This window comes from Gorilla gorilla, chromosome 1, assembly GCF_029281585.2.
Source record: "Gorilla gorilla gorilla isolate KB3781 chromosome 1, NHGRI_mGorGor1-v2.1_pri, whole genome shotgun sequence".
Lineage (NCBI taxonomy): Eukaryota > Metazoa > Chordata > Mammalia > Primates > Hominidae > Gorilla > Gorilla gorilla.
Genome location: NC_073224.2, coordinates 108320633 through 108338675, shown reverse-complemented (window position 1 = coordinate 108338675; position 18043 = coordinate 108320633). Strand labels below are relative to the sequence as shown.

The window sequence follows — 18043 nt, the reverse complement described above, 5'->3', positions numbered from 1 at the left end:
AATATGTATGTTAGGAAGCAAATTATTAGGGCTGAAGTATTCAAAGAACCCTTAATTGTCTGACAAGAGCAGAAAGGTATGACTTTGCAACTCTTTTTTTTTTTTTTTTCTGAGAAGGAGTCTCACTCACTCTCTCTTTCTCCCAGGCTGGAGTGCGGTGGCGCCATCTCCGCTCACTGCAACTTCTGCCTCCCAGGTTCAAGCAATTCTCCTGCCCCAGCCTCCTGAGTAGCGGGGATTACAGCCGCGTGCCACCAAGCCTGGCTAATTTTTGTATTTTTAGTAGAGACGGGGTTTCACCAGGTTGGTCAGGCTAGTCTCCAACTCCTGACCTCATGATCCACACGCCTCGGCCTCCCGAAGTGTTGAGATTACAGGCGTGAGCCACTGCAAGCGACCGACTTTGGAACTTTAATAAATTGACTGGACATTATGCATTTCTCTGTTGTATCTATGAAAACAATAAAAATAAAAGTCATAATTTTAAAACAAGAAGACAGAAAGTGATAGGAGAAAATGAGACATTATATATATACACAACAAATTAATAATACAAAATTAAGTATAAATGATCAAAGATTAACTTAAACCTAAGTAGACAATGTTTTTGTTAAAATACAAAGATTGGCAAAATTTAAAACATCCGTCTCTATCATAGTTACAAGAGAGGCAACTAATATATAAACTTACAGAAACTTTGAAGTTCAAACAATACAGATACTGTGTATATATGATATACATACAAACATACTACATGAATATAATTTTTTAAAAAGTTGCTATGTAGACAAAATAAAATGTAAGTTAGAAACATTTATTAAAATAAGTTAGTCTAACCAGTGTGATAAAAGTTTTAAGTTATTAAGAAGATGTGATGAATTAAATGTCCATTAGCCTGATACATACATATATATATACACACAAACCACACACTCTCTCTCACACACACAGACACACACGTATTTAGAGAGAGTCAAATTATATAAAGCAAAAATATCAGAAAGTAAGTAGAAATGGATAAGCCCCCAAATATTATAGACATTTCAAACACACATCTTTCAGTAATAGATAAAAGAAAAAATTAAAAGAGTAAGTTTTAAAAGAAGCTAGTGGATTTTAAAAAGGGCAAATATTATATAAGGAACATGAATATTATAATTCATGTTATTTTCATGTTCATACAGAATACTTACAAAAATTAACATTTTCTAGACCATACCACAAATTCAAACAATTTTCACGGAAATAACGTGACACAGAATATATTTCCTAAACAAACAGCAATGAAGGCAGATATCAACACAAAAACGAAAGCTAGAAACATAAGTGTAATAATATTGGTTGGAAGCTATTTTAATGAATATTGAAATATTTTAAAGGTGAATAGTCAATACAAATAAACCAAACACTTCTGTAAGGCCACTAAGATGCATGTGTAATGTGTAATGCCTCCTTTTATAAGGAGTAAATCTGTAACATCACCTGGGCTATTTGACAACTGCAAAGTGAATGTGAGAAGGAGAGAAACAGTGAGAGAGAGAGAGATAAAACCAATAAAATAAACATAAAGAATGAAGGAGATAGCCAGGCGCCATTGTTCACGCCTGTAATCCCAGCACTTTGGGAAGCCGAGGCAGGTGGATCACCTGAGGTCAGGAATTCGAGACCAGCCTGGTCTAACATGGTGAAACCCACTGTCTACTAAATATACAAAAATTAGCCTGGCATGGTGGCATGCATCTGTAATCCCAGCCACTCGGTAGGCTGAGGTGGGAGAATTGCTTGAACGTGGGGGGTGGAAGTTGCAGTGAGTAGAGATCACACGACTGCACTCCAGCTTGGGCAACAAAGCAAGACTCCGTGTCAAAAAAAAAAAAAAAAAAGAGGAAATAGTACACGAAAAAGCAGAATTAAAGCGCAACTGGGTATATATTTAAAAATGCAAAAGCTCACTTTTTCAGAAAAATATTAAAATATTAAATCTAACAAATATCTAGGTAGACTGATGGAGAAAAATACAGAAAATGCACAAAAAACCAATTACCTGGAAGGCGAACGTTACAAAACGTCAGCAGTTGTAGATTTTAAATAAGCAATGATTTTTGAGTTCAACCATGATGGGGTATATTGAAAAGAATCTCTCAGAAAAAAAGAAAAACAAAACTGTTATGAAGCTATGTACAAAATGTTAAGCACTATTAAAGTCTTCCAAATCTACCAGTTATGGAGTTATTGGTCTTGGACTAACTCTCCTGAAAAGAAAAAAACAAAACAAAACAAAACAAAACCTAAATACCTGGATAAAATGGCCTACCGTGGGCACTGGCAATGCATCCAAGCAGGTAGGACATGGGTGCTACATTCTCTTTGTCAGAACACAAAGCATTCATACACTCTTCTCACCCTCGCTTTCACCTTTTAATCTTAGATCTACTATTAAATGTATTCAACATTACTATCAATCCTTTGGTCAAAATTTCTTTACTCACATTTTGCTTGATGCACTTGGATAAACTGTTCAAGAAAGTGTGAGTAGTGAATTCCTCAAACTCTTGCATATTCAAAATCACATTTTTGAACCTTGATGCTTGAAGTGTAGCTTGGGTAACAGATGGGCTCTAAGCCAATTTTGGCATGCAAGGGGTTGAGTTTATTAGGCATCAGCACCGCTGAAAATCGTGGGGATGCAGGCTTAATTTCAACACTATTCTAAATACTTGAAAGATATTATATAATTCTTTAATAAACTCCTGTGTCTACAAATGGTTCACATTAACTCAATATCCATGATTAAACATCTATAAAATCAAGGCACTGTTATTTAGTGGAGACTTGTTGGCTATTCTATGAGAGGAGGTATTGTTATTGTAATCTCATCCTCTCATAAAAGTGTATCATATTACTCATAACCAGCCCTTCATATTCTATTCCTATTTTGGTATTTTAAAATAAGATATCTATGAAACACTTGAATTCAAAGAGGGAATCTGAATAATTTTTAAAATGTCAATGAAATGCCATTTCTTCATGCTTCAACAACTAAAAATTGACTAAGGTGCTTCTCTTCAAACTTTCTGGAACATTTTTTATCTAAATTCTAAGAACAATCACAATAGGTTTTAACCACAAATGTGAGAATATTCTAAATGTTAGGGTGGAAAAATTTTTTAAATAATTTTATAATAACTTTTTTCATCATAGTGACAGTGTGCTAAATTTTTTTAAACCAACTATTACTGTAGACATTTAAGTCAGGATTCTAAGAAGCAGTTCTAAAGTCCAAAATTTAGTTTCATATACACTGATATTATATATATATTTGCATAGAAAATTAATACATGTGAGCCAGGTTTCAAATAGTTGAGGGATTATTATATCAAAGATTCTTGATTATATAAAATGCCAATTACTTGTAGGAAGACATGCTTTAAATAATTACAAAGGCAGTTGTGGTTGATTCTACTCTTGCTACTGGCATTTATATGGACATACTATTATGGTCTGAAGAATATTTAGGCAAATTTATCCCTCATATGATCAGAAGAACAATGCAAGATAGTTTATATCTGAAAGGAAAAAAATCTTTATATGGTTCTGAAAGCGTAAATCATTAACAACTTGGATAACAATTAGCATAAAAATACACAAACATGCCCTCTTCCTAGCAGTAAGTACACAGTGACAACAGAATCAAAGAATGTGGCTATGTGCATGTTTATATTTCAAGACGCAGAGCACTCTATTCCTCCTCTCTGCCGTTTCTAGATGGCACAATTCCTTATGAATCTAAGTGCAGTCATAGGGTGGATTAGGGTGACCTGCCTTTTGTATGCAACTGATCTGTATTTTGGAAGTAATTAATGTCAAAATATATTTTTAAAAGATCATTTCAAATTTCAGGGCAAACTAGCATGGTTTCACCCCTTTTCTTTGGAACCTTTTTTCTAAGGTTGGAAAAGTAAGGTAGGCTTTAGTACGATTTTAAATAATAAGTTTTCAAAGTGAGACGCAAAATGGTGGCGCCAACACATTTCAAATCTGCTACATTTTGAAGACACTTATTGGAGTAAAGACCTTCTCATCATTTTTCTCTTACAGGAAAGGAAAGAATATGTACAGTTGACCCCTAAGCAACACGGAAGTTGGGGTGCTGGACCCCTGCACAGTAGAAAATCCACTATAACTTTGACTCCCCCAAAACTTAACTACTAATAGCCTACTGTAAGACTTACAAATAACACAGTCAATTAACACATATTTAATGTTATATGTCTTATATACTGTATTCTTAACAAACATGCCAGAGAAAAGAGAAAAGAAAATCATAAGGAAAATATATTTACTAGTTATTAAATGGAAGTAGATGATCAAACAGGTCTTCATACTCATCCTTTTCATGGGCAGGGTGTGGATAAGGATGTAGAATTGTTGATTTTGCTAAGTGGACGTGCACAGTTCAAACCCCTGTGGTGCAAAGGCCAACTGTATAGCCATTGAATAGCAATTTATTTTTAGAAATTAACCTCACTAAAATACTCTTAGAAGGATGCCAAGAAAAAAAATGAATAAGTATTTTTGGTTCATCTATTTCATCATTTATTTCATCATTTCATCCTTTCATTTCATCATTTCATCTCATCATTTCATCTCATCATTTTATCATTTCATTTCATTCTTTCTTTTCATTTCATCTTTGCATCTCAACATTTCATTTCATCATTTCACTTCATCTCATTATTTCATCATCTCATCTCATGATTTCATTTCATCTCATCATTTCATCATTTCACTTCATTCTTTCATTTCATTTCATCATTTCATCTCAACATTTCATTTCATTTCATCATTTCACTTCATCTCATTATTTCATCATTTATCTCATTTCATTTCATCTCATCATTTCATTTCATCTCATCATTTCATGTTTACATCTCATCATTTCATTTCATCTTTTCATTTCATTTCATTTCATCAATTCATCATTTCATCTCATCATTTCATCTCATTTCATTTCACTACATTTCATTGTTTCATTTCATCATTTCATCACTTCATCTCAACATTTCATTTCGTCATTTCACCTCATCTCATTTCATCATTTCATTTCATCTCATTTCATCTTTTCATCTCATTTCATCATTTCATCTCATTTCATTTCATCATTTCATTTCATTTATTTCATCATTTCATCATTTGACTTCATGTCATCATTTCATCATTTCATATGATTTCATCATTTCATCTTTTCATTCCATCATTTCATCATTTCACTTCATCATTTCCTCATTTCATCATTTCATTGCATCCTTTCATTTCATCCTTTCATTTCATTATTTCATTTCGTCATTTCTTCTCATTGTTGCATTTCGTCATTTCATCATTTCACTTCATCTCATCATTTCATCATCTCATGATTTCATTTCATCTCATCATTTCATCTCATTTCATCTTTTCATCTCGTCATTTCATTTCATCATTTCATTTCATTTCCTCTTTTCATCTCGTCATTTCATTTGATCATTTCATTTCATCAATTCATCATTTCATTTCATTTCATTATTTCATCATTTAATCATTTCACTTCATTTCATCATTTCATTTCATTACATCATTTCATATCATTTCTTCATTTCACCATTTGATCTTTTCATTTCATTTCATCATTTCACTTCATCATTTCATCATTTCATTTCACCATTTCATTTCATCATTTCATTTCATCATTCCATTTCATCATTTCATTACATTTCATCATTTCATCATTTCACTTCATCTCATCATTTCATCTTTCATTGCATTATTTCATTTCATCTCATCATTTCATTTCATCATTTCATTTCATCATTTCACTTCATCTCATCATTTCATCTCATGATTTCATTTCATCTCATCATTGCATTTCATCTTTTCATCTCATTTCATTTAATCATTTCGTTTCATTTCACCTTTTCATCTCATTTCATCGTTTCATTTCATTAATTCATCATTTCATTTCATTATTTCATCATTTCATCATTCACTTCATTTCATCATTACATTTCATTTCATCATTTCATATCATTTCCTCAATTCATCATTTCATCTTTTCATTTCATTTCATCATTTCATTTCATTTCACTTCATTATTTCATTTCATTATTTCATTTCATTTCATTTCACCATTTCATGTCATCATTTCATCATTTCATTTCATCATTCCATTTCATCATTTCATTTCATTTCATCCTTTCAGCATTTCATCTCATTATTTCATTTCTTTATTTCATCATTTCGTTTCATTTCATCATTTCATTTCATCATTTCATCATTTCATTTCATCATTTCATCATTTCATTTCATCTCAGTGATACATGTATTTAAGTGCTAATGAGATGCCCAGGAGACACCCTATTTCCCTTTGTAAAACACCTCCTTCAACAAAAGGCAACTTCTCATGGCTGGCTAAGTCTACAGGGATACCAGCCTCTCTTCAACCACCCAATTTCATTTAGAACCTCAAACAGCACCTCAGTTTCATAAAAACCTAAAACATAAACACAACACTTGGTTGTAAGTGAGCCAACAGTTTCTTGTCTCTTTCTCTGCTCAAGGCTTAAGGCCGTGTCTCCCCAAATACATTCAGTGGAAGGAAAGATCCCCTGGACAAATAAGTTTGAGAATTGTTGTTGCAGGAATTCTCAGAACTTTCAAAACACAAATCCTCATCCGCAGGGATCTTCAGGAGGGAGATGGCTGATGCAGCACAACTTTCTTTCACAGGAGTATCTTACAGAATACAGTATGAGATACAGAAAGGCTGCATTGAGTCTTTTTAATGGCCCGGGCCTTGGTGGGGGTGGGGTAGGAGCTCTCCAGATAGCATCTAATGAGTAGGAACATTTTTTTTTCCTTATTGGCAAAACTGTGTGTACACCATGAATGAAGCTGCTCTCCCTTATTCATATCAAAACTAAATGCAAATTAATTGGCTAAATTGGAACTCAACACCTCCAGGAGCCACGCGGCAGAAAGCCCCAACACACTTTAAATTAGCTTACCTCATCATATTTGAGGAAAGCAAAACGCTGATGACCAGTATGCTGCTAATACAAGTCTACAGATAATGCTGTATGAAAAACTAGTTTTCCCAATCATAGCTGGCATAGTCCACATTTTGCATTACACTTTCACCCCTTTTTTAAAATTTTAAACACAGGTCTTTTTCTCTTCTTTTTTTTAAATTTTAATTAAGTTATACAAGACGGACTCTCAGTATGTTGCCCAGGCTGGTCTTCAACTCCTGAGCTCAAGCGATACATCCATCTCCACCTCCGAAAGTGCTGAGATTACAGGCCTGAGACACTGTGCCTGGCCTTAAACACAAATCTTAATTCATTCTTATAATTATTCTGAGGTTACAAAAATGGAAGGGGAAGAAAAATGGCAAGCAGGTAGGCTGACATCAGCCTCATTATTTGGACGGACAGTTTGCTCGGTTAAAACACACTACTGCCTACAAAGGCCAAGATAACAGAAAAATACAGACTTACATAAATAGATTTTATATATGACAGCAGTTTGAATGGAGACTTTTTCAATGCAATGAGAAACAGCTGTGCTTGGGAATAAATGACAACGAATTTTTTTATCTCAACAGCTGTCCTGAGAGCATGTCTCTACATCTCTACCTGCATTCTGGAATCAGGGAGAAAGCCAAAACGGACGACAAGACACTAGATCAGCCGTGTCCAACCCTTTGACTACAAGGACTTTTCCACCTATCTGTGGTGGTGGGTATCATGAAAATTATGCACAAACCTTTTTTTTTTTTTAACCTCATCAGCTGTTGTTAGCATTAGTGTATTTTATGTGCGGCCCAGGAGCATTCTTCTTCGAATGTGGCCCTGAGAAGCCAAAAGACTGGACACCTGTGCACTAGATCAAAAGGCTACTCCTTCTGGAAGCAATTGTAAAGAATTTCTGACATTATCTTGACATGAAAACCAATGGATAGTGGGACAGAATGCAAAATCTTCAAGAATTTTTCTTGTCTTTTTTTTTTTTTTTTTTTTTTTTTGAGTCACGGTCTTGCTCTGTGGCCCAGGCTGGAGTACACTGGTGAGATCACAGCTCAGTGCAGGATCAAGTGCTCCTCCCGCCTCAGCCACAGTAGTAGCTAGGACTACAGATGCGCACAACCACTCCTGGCTAATATTTTATTTTTTGTAGAGATGGGGTCTCATTATATTGTCCAGGTTGGTCTCAAACTCCTTGACTCAAGGGATCCAGGACAGGATAACAGGTGGGAGCCACCCCACCTGGCCATGTGCATGAACTTTTAAGACAAACACAAGGCTCCACAAAAGTTAAGGTTTTCCCACCTAATTCCCAGGGGGATCTTTTGGTGCAAGGCTGAGAAGCCCTTAAAAGTACACAGACAACTCCAAAGATTCAAGACAGTTCATTCGGGCTGAGCCAGCCCACTGGGCAGACTGACCTTCAAAAAAGACCCAACCATGACATACACCAGATGGCTCTCCAAGAATCTCTTCAGTCCTCAGGGTCCCTAAGGTACTGGACAGAGCTAGGAAAGCAAACCCATTTGCTTCTTCCTGCAGGAAACCCCTTGAGGTTAAGACCCCACAATCAGACACAGATGGAGTGGCTCACCCTCAGTCATCAGGCCAGACTCAAGGTGGTATAATGTCTTAACCAAGGGTGCGGGCCTCCAGGTCTGACTCCCAACTCAGTTCTTCTTTAATAACCACACTTTGTTAATTTTCCTTAACAGGGGCTCCTGGCAAGTCAGTTCTCCCTCAGGCCTTCGGTTTCCTCACCTACAAGATGAGGGCTGGACCAGATGGAAATTCAGGGGGTAAGGGGATGTCTGTGCGCAGCCCACCCCCACCCCCACGGGACCCTGGAGCCTCCATCCCAGTTCCCACCACGCACCGGCTCCACAAATCCTGCTCAAGGTGAGGGCTGGTCCTGGGTCCTCTGGCTGCCATATCAGCAAGTGCAGAAGGGAGGGAAAGCCTCCAAGGGGGTGACGCGGGCTCAAGGATGCAACTCGGCCAGGAGTGAACTGGGGCCCCGAAGGAAGTGTCCAGGCCGCTCCTGGAGCCCAGCCCGGTTCCCCGAACCGCTTACCTCCAGGGTCTGTATCTCCTGCTGGATGAGGTCGTTGGACACAGTGCACTTGGTGCACAGCCCGCACAGGCTGCCAATGAAGATGAGGATGAGCTTCTGGAGCTGCCCGCACTGCTGCAGCGCCTGGCTGGCCGCAGCCTCTGGGCCACCCTCCGCGGCCGCCGCATCACCCCCGCCACCGCCCTCTTTCTTCTCTCCCATCGCCTCCGCGCGCAGCGCCGCTCTATGCAGGCCACAGGGGCCTAGGCAGGGAGCCTGGGGCGCCATCGCCTAGGCAAGGAACCCCTGAGCCAGGAGAGCTGGACCAGGAGCACCCCTAGGCGCTGCCCTTGCAGGGCGCCAGTAGAGCTGGCAGCCAAGCCAGCTGCTCCCACCCTTAGAGCCGCGGTGGCCGGGACAAAAATCCTCGGCGGCGGGGGCAAAAAGTCGCGGCGGCAAAAAGCCGCGGCGGCGCGGAGAAAAAGCCGCTGCGGCGGGGTCAAAAAGCGGCAGCAACAGTGGCAAAAAGTTGCGGCGGCAAAAAGCCGCGGCGGCGGGGGCAAAAAGCTGCGGCGGGGGAAAAGGTGCGGCGGCGGGGGGGGGGGCAAAAACCCGCGACATTGGGGGGCAAAAAGCCGTGGCAGGGAAAAAGCCGCGGCAGCGGGGGGCGAAAGCCACGGCGGGGAAAAAGCCGCGGTGGGGAAAAAGCCGCGGCGGGGAAAAAGCCGCGGCGGCAGGCGGGCAAAACGCCACGGCGGGCAAAAAGCAGCGGCGGCGGCGGCGGGGGGGGTCAAAAAGCCGCGGCGGCGGGGGGGCAAAAAGCAGCGGCGACGAAAAGCCGCGGCAGCAAAAAGCCATGGCGGCGAGGGTGCAAAAAGCTGCGGCGGCGGGGGGGCAAAAAGCCGGGTAGGGCAAAAAGCCGCGGCGGCGGAGGGCAAAAAGTCGCGGAGGCGGAGGGCAAAAAGCCGAGGCGGGGTGGGGGCAAAAAGCCGCGGCGGCGGGGGGGGGCAGAAAGCCGTGGCTGGCAGAAAGCCAAGGCGGGGTGGGGGCAAAAAGCCGCGGCAGGCAAAATGCCACGGCGCAGGGGTGGAAAAAACCCGGGGTGGGGAACAACTCGCGGCGGGGGAACAAACAGCCGGGACGAGCAAAAAGCCGCAGTGCCAGGGGGTCAAAAAGCAGTGGCGGGCAAAAAGCCGCGGCTGCGGGGGTGCAAAAAGCCGCGGCGGGCAAATAACCGAGGCACAGGGTGGGGCAAAAAGCCGCGTCGACGGGGGGCGCAAAACCGGGGCGTGCAAAAACCCGCGGCGCCGGGGAGGGCAAAAAGCCGGAGCGGGCAAAAAGCCACGGCGACAAAGCCGCGGCTGTGGGGGCGCAAAAAGCCGCAGCTGACAAAAAGCCGTGGCAGCGGGGGGGCAAAAAGCCGCGGCGGCGGGAGGCAAAATGCCGTGGCAGCGGGGGGCAAAAAGCCGCCGCGGGTAAAAAGTCGCTGCGGGAGGGGGCAAAAAGCCGCGACAGGCATAAAAAGCCGCGGCGGCCATGGGCAAAAAGCCGCGGCGGCGGGGGGGGGCAAAAAGCCGCGGCGGCGGGGGGGGGGCAAAAAGCCGCGGCGGCGGGGGGGGCGGGGCAGAAAGCCGCGGAGGCGAGGAGGGCACAAAGCTGCGACAGGCAAAAAGCCGAGGCGGGGTGGGGGGGGAATAAGCCGCGGCGATGGTGGGACACAAAGCCGCAGCGGGCAAAAAGGCAAGGCGGGGTGGGGGCAAAAAGCCGTGGCGGCAGTGGGGCAAAAAGCCACGGCGGCGGGGGTTAAAAAGCCATGGCGGGCAAAAAGTCGCGGCGGCGGGGGCAAAAAGCCGTGGCGGCGGGGGACAAAAAGCCGCGGCGGCGGGGGGGGGCGGGCAAAAAGCCGAGGCGGGGTGGGGGCAAAAAGCCGCGGCGGGCAAAAAGCCGAGGCGGGGTGGGGGGAATAAACCGCGGCGGCGGGGCGGGGAAAAGCCGCGGCGGCGAGGGGGCAAAAAGCCGAGGCTGGGTGGGGGCAAAAAGTCGCGGCGGCGGTGGGGCAAAAAGTCGCGGCGACGGAGGACAAAAAGCCGCGGCGGGGTGGGGGGAATAAACCGCGGCGGCCGGGGGCGGGGGGCAGAAAGCCGCGGCGGGCAAAAAGCCGCGGCGACGAGGGGGGCAGAAAGCCGCGGCGGGCGAAAAGCCGAGGCGGGGTGGGGGCAAAAAGCCGCAGCGGCGGTGGGGCAAAAAGCCACGGCGGCGGGGGATAAAAAGCCGCGGCGGGCAGAAAGTCGCGGCGGCTGGGGACAGAAAGCCGCCGGGGCGGGGGACAAAAAGCCGCCGCGGCGGGAGGCAAAAAGCCGCGGCGGGTAAAAAGCCAAGGCGGGGTGGGGGCAAAAAGCCGCGGCGGCGGTGGGGAAAAAAGCCACGGCGGCGGGGGGGTAAAAAGCTGCGGCGGCAGGGGACAAAAAGCCACGGCGACGGGGGCTAAAAATCCGCGGTGGGGAAAAAGCCTCCGCGGCGGGGAGCAAAATGCCGCTGCGGTGGGGGGCAAAAAGCCGAGGCGGGGTGGGGGCAAAAAGCCGCAGCGGGTAAAAAGCCGCGGGGGCAGGGGCGAAAAACCCACGGCGGTGAAAAAGCCGCAGCGGCGGGGGGGCAAAAAGCGGCGGGGGGCAAAAAGCCGTGGTGGCGGGTGGGGGAAAAAGCCGCGGCGGGCAAAAAGCCGCGGCGGCAAAATTCGCAGCGGCGAAGGGTCAAAAAGCTGCGGTGGTCAAAAAGCCCTGGCGCTGGTGGGGCAAAAAGCCGCGGCGGGCAAAAAGCCGAGGCGGGGTGGGGGGAAGAAGCCGCGGCGGCAGGGGGCAAAAAGCCGCGGCGGCGGAGAGCAAAATAATGGAGATGGGGTAGAAGGCCGGCAAAGCTTGGCATTGCTGGAGTGTGATGTGATAGGACATGTGCAGCCAAAGACAAAAAAAGATGTAAGTAGGTTTGACTCATTGCAGCTAAGAACCCAGATGTTATCTTGAGGGTATTAACTAATAAGCAGTTTAAATCAGAATGGCACATTCTGATTTGTTTTTTGTATGTTCACATTTGGCAGGCATAGATACTGTTTGAAGAGAGAAAAGTCAGTAGAGAGAGGTAACAAACTTAAATATGTGCCAAGTCTAGAAACAAGAGACCAGGGGGATAAGGACCTTTCAAAATAAAATGCAAGATTTGAAAACTGATTGGCTGGGGGATGAGGAAAAGGCAGGTTTTTAAGGTCAATCCCTGTTTTGCTTTAAGTTGTTAGGGGGTGGTTTTATCACATGTTGTAGAATATGTCATTTCAGTTTTGAACATCTTGAGTTAAATTGTCCTAACATATCTTATGAATTTGATTTTCTTCCCTGGGAAGCTAATATTTCAAACACTTAAAGAGTATATAGATTTCCAACTTGTATCCAATTTATAAAACTATCTCTAGGCTGCTGATTTCAGGAGGAGGCTCATGAATATTCTCTTTGCAGAGAATATATCAGGAGTTAACAACAGCTTCAATATTTGTGGACGACCAGTTAACTAAGCCACCTCTTAGTGTCTTTAGTTGGGAAATCTTAGCTGAAGATATTCAATAATGAACCAAGAGTGACTAAAAAATTCAATATTTAAGTATATTTCATTGTATTAATTTGAATTGAAGTAGCCACATACAGCTAGTATTTACTACATTGAACAATGCAAATAAGAGGAAAAAATTAATAACCATCTCTAATACCACATGCCAAAATCCTCATCAATTTATTCTAGCTAAAGGAGTTGATCAGAAGCAGCAGTTGAAAGCACCAACTAAACCAGCTGGGGTTAGTTCACTGTCATTCTCTCAGAACCATCTCTTCTCTGAACAAAACAAGTACAAGAGTTCATTGTGGATCTGCATTCTCCTTGCCTATTTTAAGGTTTTGATGTTGACACTAATTTGTGAAATCCCTCCTGTGGTGTGATATTTCGTTTTCCTTGCTTTCTGTTAGGACAAGAATGCTTCAGCTCTTAATTTAAAATTATGTTTCTCCCTCCTAGGTTGAGTGAACTTACAATGCATTCTCTGACATATCCAAGATTTTGTTAATATGAATTTCGGGAAAAAAGCATACTTAAATTAGCTAAGACTTCTTATTCTAAGCTTGAACCTATGTTCGACATCTTTTGGATTTCTAGTTGCATGGGCTGCTCTCTGACACTGGTTAGTGACCTGGAAGCTATATTAATATTAGGGGAGGTGGTGTATGAACATTAGAGGTATCCTTACAAGGAAAGACTTGTCTTATCTCAATACATCTTTTTTTTTTTGCACACGAGAAAGTCAATGTCTGAGTCTTCTAAAATCTTCCTATTTCCAAATTGCAGATTACGATTGATTCCTAAACAAAGACCTAATTTTTGACTCAGAGACATGGCAAGGTAGTGAATCACCATTATAATTTAACAATCTTCAAGATAAAATTATCTCTGATATTTAGATTTTGCCCAATTATTAAGATATTTGGGTGTTTCGTTACAAATGGAAGACTCTAGTCTCTTGAGCAGAGACTATAAAGGCCTCAGATGATCATTTTTAATTTTATGCTCTTTTCTTTAACACTTTCAACACAGTTGGAAGCAGCCGATATTCCCCAGAGTTGTGTTTTTTAAACCAAATACATGGTTCAGTGGTAGAAAACTGGGCTGATCCAAGCTGTTTTCAGTAAACACTTCATTTAAGGTGACCTATTTCATATTAAATAATCTCTAGATCCTGTCTTTGAAACTAACTAGATCAGATAACCTACCCTGGATTTTCTCCTTTTAGGGTCTGTGAGCTGCAGTCACTTTTGTGAAAATGATTGCAATGACAAGATAGAGTTGTAGATGGGGAAAATGTTTTGACTAATTTAAGCATAGTGGTATTTCATATGAGAATTTAAGTTACACACATTTGAAAATTATAATGGAGTCTCTTGGCTGAGCTTTAAAAAAAAAAATAGCGTTTAGGCTAAAAAGGGAACTGCTACCTCTCCTAAAATCAGAACGATGTTACAGTAATTCTCCATTCTCTAGAATTATCAAGAAGCACCTTTGTGATGATTTACTTTTGCTCTTGGGAGTGTGAGCCCATGTAGTCGTGGAACCATCAATTAGAATGGTGGCTTTCTGATCCCAAAGTCATTCGTTCTGAAAACAATATTTTTCATAAATTTGAAAGTGAGAAGTTTTGATCTTGCCATTCCCAACTAACTCTCTTAATAAGAGGCATCAGCATGCTTCAGTGACAGCTGTCACCTTCCAGTGCTGAGAGTCATCTTTGAGTTCTCCATTTCACTCCCTACACTCCAATTTAGCTGCAGTTCTCTTGGCCAGTCCTATGAAATACATCCATGGCCTAACGACTTCTCACCACTACTACCACTCATCCTGAGAGCATTCTCACCTAAGTCACTACCTTTTTTCTCTGGATTAGAGTAGTCTCCCAATTTATTTGCTCACATAACCTATTTGTTCTACACAGTGCACCAGATACTCCCCTTTGAAATGCAAACACAATCATGCTATTCTCTGGTGAAATTATCTCATATATTCCTATCGCATTTAAAATTAATTCAGAATCATCCCATGATTATCAAAACCCTACATGCTCTTCCACAACATGGTTTACTTCCAAGATACCTCTTCAACTTTTTTTTCACTGTACTGAATTGGTGACTAATAGTCATATTTTTGTTTTTGCTCAAAAAGTCTTGACTTGTAAATTTTTCAGTTTCTCCTTTATCCACAGGTAACTCTTTCCTCATAAGGCGAATTGCTTGCTTCCTTGAGTTCTGCTCTCAAAGATATCCTTCATTTTCTACCTAATATTAATAACTTTGATCATTCATTATTCCATTACTATGCTCTATAGTGTATACAATTTCTGTTCTTTGTCATGTTATTAACTAAATTATTTATTTGGCCCAGTAACGTATTCCATAAATATTGTACACATAAAAATTGTGTTATTTTTATTCCTGTATGCTCAGCTGCCCAATAACAGTCTGAGGATTAACATATTTGTTAAATACACAAATACATTCTTTCACAAATATTAGTTTAATAATTTTATATTAAACTCCCTCTATACTTACAATATGAATTAGATAATTCAGAATAAACATTCCATTGGAAAAAACTACACAATTTGTTATAAAACATCCTTAAAAGCATCAGAAAGTTAATACAGCAATGAAGAATTACAGGACCAAATTAAGAATGGTATGAAAGTCTGTTTGTGATGCTTATGTTTGGGTTATCTCTTTACTTAGAGTGACTATAAATCTCAAAAGAGAACTAAAGGGAGAAATAACCGTATCTACTAACATGGTAAGAGTACTTAAACATCTCTTAGTAATTGAGAAAATTGAAAGAAAAGAAAAAAGAGAAAGGGAGAAAGAGAAACAGCGGAAGGGATAATGAAGGAGAGAAAGAAGAAGAGAAAGGAAGAGGAAGAAAAGTAAAAAGGAGCAGGGGGGAAGGAGGAAGGAAGAAAAGTGAAAAGAAAGAATGGTAAACTTTTTAACAACATAATTTATCCTTCTAGAATATGAATGTTGGTCTATATGATGACGTCCCACAGATTCATTAGTCTCCGCTCATTGTTTAGTTTTTATTCTTTCTGTTTCTCAGAGTCAGTATTTTCCATTTTCTTCTCTTCAAGTTCATGGCTTCTTCTGTGTGTGTAAATATACTCTTAAATCCCTCTGGTGATTTTTAAATTTTTATCATTGTAGTTTTACACTCCAGAATTTCTGTTATCTCTTTGCTGATATTCCTACTTTTTAATATTTTTTCTGATTCCTTTATTTCTTTGTTTATGTTTTCCTTTTGACATTTGAGTATAATGAAGAGAGTTGTTTTAAAGTCTTTGTCTGGTAAGTTTGATGTCTGGGTTTCCTTAGGGATATTTTCTGTCAATTTATTTTGTTCCTTTGAATGAGCCACACTTTCCCATTCTTTGTATGCCTTGTAACGTTTTTTGAAAACTAGACATTCTAATAATTATAATTACTATGTGGTTACTCTGTAAATCAGACACCCACCTACAAACACAGGAATGTTTTGTGGTTTTAAATTTTCTTTACTTATTATATTGTTAAGGATTTTTTATTTAGTGAAATTTTCCAAACTGATTTAAAAAACTGTTTGCTTTATAAGGTGTGGTCACCGAAGTCTTTTTGTTTCCTTAACAAATGTTAAGCTAATGTTTTGACAGTGATTTTCTTGTATGTCAGGAACCAATCAAACAGGCAAATACAAGAAAAACAAAAAGAAAATCAAGTAATCATTGTCCAGCAAAATATGTCTCTAGGCCATGCAGACTGGCTTTGTGCTGAGTTCTTTAAAGCCGGCACAAAGTGTGTGTTCACTCTTGCACTGAGTGAAGTTCAAGTTCACTCTTGCACAGAGCTTGCACTGAGGGGAGGGATCGGCCAAGGTAAAAGTGTAGGGTCTTCTTATGACGTTTGTCAGCATGTGGCTTAACCTATGAATACATGTGACTTTGTAGACTCTCCCATGTATGTGAATGATTTTGTATGTCTTAGTTTTTGAAATACTCTTCTCCAACTTTTCTTGCTGTGCTGAAGGTGATCTACTATATATGTAAACTTTAATTTTTGCCCTAAGCATCTGTGGTTTGTTAGGTCTCCTTGCAGAGTTTCTTAATAATGTCCATTCCTTATCTGTTCTGTATTCTAGCAACACAGAAAAAAAAAGCCTTTCATGAGTCCTTTAGGTATCCCCCAGACCAGTCAGAACAGACACATAGTAATTTGCGAGTAAGATCTTCTCTTGTTCCTTTGGACCATGGACCAGGCTTCCTCACTGGGAACGTGGGCTTCTGACACTTCAAAACTGCCAATTTGCTGGGGCAAAGGCAAGTTAAAAATGTCGTAAAGTTTTCCAGTTGTCTTTTTCTTGAGTCTGCTTTCACTTGGTTGTTGTAATCTTTTGACCATTTTCCAGAGTTTTGGTAAAGTTTATTCGGACAGTTTCTCTTAGTTGTGTGATGTTTCTGTGGGGAAATGAAAGATTGCAGCTGTCTCCACTGCCATTTTGCTGATGCTCTTCTTTTGTCAATTTTTGCTTCATGTTATTATGCTTTGTTATTAGTTCATGTATTAGTTTTCTAGGGCTGCCATAACCAAGTAACACAAACTGGGTGCCTTGAACACCATAGATTTATAGTCTTATAGTCTTATAGTCCTGGAAGCTAAAAGTCTGAGATTGAGGTGTCAGCAGGGATGGTCCCTTCAAAGGCTATGAGAGAAAGCCTGTTCTGTGCCTTGTTTCTCGCTTCTGGTGGTTTAGTGGCAGTCTTTGGCATTCCTTGGCTAATCTCTGCCCTCATAATCACATGGTACTCTCCCTGTGTGTATGTCTCCCTCTACTCAAATTTCTTCTTTTAACAAGGACATCAGTCATATTGAATTCAGGCTCATCTGATTGTATCTTAACTTGATCAGCTGCAAAGAACCTATTTCCTAATGAGGTCATATTCAGTGGTTAGAATTTCAGCATCTATATAGAGGAAAGAATTTAGCTCATATCTGTGCATACATGATTGTAATAGCTATGTCTTCCTAAAGCGTTGACCCCCTTTTTACTACAATATAAATTTTTAAAATCCTATTCACATTTGTAATAGTCTATATTGTGTGTTATGAGTATAATGAGTTCAGTGTTCTTATGATTGCTCTTTGCATGATATTTTTTGTCTTCTTTTTACTTTCAATCCATTAGTATCCTTGCATCTCAGCGTATATTGGGATCACCTGTTTTAGTCCAGTCTGACAATCTCTGCCTCTGGAATGGATTTTAATCTGCTCACATTTAAGTTTATAATTGGTATAATTCTATTTATGTCTGCCATTTTGCCGTTTGTTTTATA

The 18043-nt window shown here is 41.0% G+C and overlaps 1 pseudogene; it reads left to right on the top strand.

Moving 5' to 3' along the window:
- The first annotated feature begins 2305 nt into the window (after window positions 1-2305).
- On the top strand, window positions 2306-16997 carry LOC134758619 (uncharacterized; annotated as a pseudogene).
- The last annotated feature ends 1046 nt before the right edge of the window (window positions 16998-18043 follow it).